Source organism: Rhinopithecus bieti, unplaced genomic scaffold (assembly GCF_001698545.2).
Source record: "Rhinopithecus bieti isolate Rb0 unplaced genomic scaffold, ASM169854v2 scaffold_4911, whole genome shotgun sequence".
Taxonomy (NCBI): domain Eukaryota; kingdom Metazoa; phylum Chordata; class Mammalia; order Primates; family Cercopithecidae; genus Rhinopithecus; species Rhinopithecus bieti.
The window spans coordinates 177298-179056 of NW_016804526.1; the positions used below are offsets into that span (position 1 = coordinate 177298).

Consider the following 1759-nt stretch of genomic DNA (forward strand, 5'->3'; position numbering starts at 1 on the left):
ACCTTTTGGCCTTCCAAGAAGGTTTGTGTTTATTTTATACTTTTCCCTACCATCTTGACTGAACCCCTAGAGATTTCCAGTTTTATTTCACTGTGGTCTGAGAGAGTGTTTCATATAATTTCAATTTTCTTAAATTTATTGAGGCTCGTTTTGTGGCCTATCATATGGTCTATCTTGGAGAAAGTTCCATGCACTGTTGAATAGAATGTTTATTCTGCAATTGTTGCATGGAATGTTCTGTATGTATCTCTAAGTCCATTTGTTCCAGGGTATAGTTTAAATCCATTGTTTCTTTGTTAACTATCTTGATGACCTGTCTAGTGCTGTCAGTGGAGTATTGAAGTTCCCCACTATTATTGTGTTGCTGTCATTTCTTAGGTCTACTAGTAATTATTTTATAAATTTGGGAGCTCCCGTGTTAGGTGCATATATGTTTAGGATTGTGATATTTTCCTGTTGGACATGTCCTTTTATCATTATATAATGTCCCTCTTTGTCCTTTTAAACTGCTGTTGCTTTTTTTTTGTTCCTATTAATCATGCCACATTATTTTTAATTGTGTACAAAGATTTAACATGTCACCCAGGGACCATTTCACCCACTGCTCTGTTTGGCCCCCAGTCTTTTGTCTCTCTCTTCAGCAATAGTGAGACAGATACCATTTCCTTGGGGAAGAGAAATCCATGGTTTGTTGCCCTTGCCAATTACAAAAATGTTGGAAAGTTGAGTGGCAAAGCTGGTGCCATTGACATCTTTCACGTGAACCATGTCAAAAGATCCAGGGTGCCTCTCTCTGTTGGTGATCATACCAATTCTTCCCAGGATAGCACCTCCAGTCACCATTCATAGGTTACCAGTGTACCAGTGTCAAACTTGATGAAACCAGTAATCTTGCCAGTCTCCAAATCAATCTGAATGGTATCATTTACCTTGATGAGGGGATCAGGGTAGTGGATGCTGCAAGCATCATGAGTCACCAGATGAGGGATTCCTTTTGTGCTCGCAAAGATTTTTCTCACTTTGCCCCATTTGTACTTAGCCTCCTCAGGTGTAATACGATGATGTACAGCAAAGTGACCCTTGGTGTCATAGGTCAGATGGAAATTACCTCCCATCTTGTCAATGCTGATGACATCCATGAATCCAGCAGGGCAGGTTATATCAGTTCGGAACTTGCCATCAACCTTAATGAACCCCTGCATGCAAATCTTTACTTCATCTCCTGTCAGGGCATTCTTAAGTCTGTTCCTTAGGAAAATTATGAGGGGGAGGCACTCTCTCAACTTGTGAGGGCTGGTGGATGGACAAGGAGCAAACACACGGGTCAATTTATCCAGCATCCAATGTTTTAGAGCTGCTACCCACTTCAGATGCTTCTTAGGACCACGAGCCATGGCTGCATTAGGCAAGGAAAGAGGACCTCTCTCTTCCAGTGTGCGCAGAAATTCTAAACTGCTGTTACTTTAAAGTTGGTTTTGTCTGATATAAGAATAGCTATTCCTTCTTACTTTTGGTGTCCATTTGCATGAAATGTCTTTTTCTATCCCTTTACCTTAAGTTTATATGAGTCCTTATGTGTTAGATGAATCTCTTGAAGGCAGCAGGTGGTTGGTTGGTGAATTCTTATCCATTCTGCCATTCTGTATCTTTTTTTTTTTTGGACGGAGTCTCGCTCTGTTGCCCAGGCTGGAGTGCAATGGCACGATCTCGACTCACTGCAACCTCCACCTCCCGGGTTCAAGCAATTCTCCTGCCTCAG

At 41.4% G+C, this 1759-nt stretch overlaps 1 pseudogene; it reads right to left on the reverse strand.

Annotated features, from left to right (window-relative positions):
* Positions 1-594: 594 nt before the first annotated feature.
* Positions 595-1394, reverse strand: LOC108527569 (40S ribosomal protein S4, X isoform-like; annotated as a pseudogene).
* Positions 1395-1759: the final 365 nt, after the last annotated feature.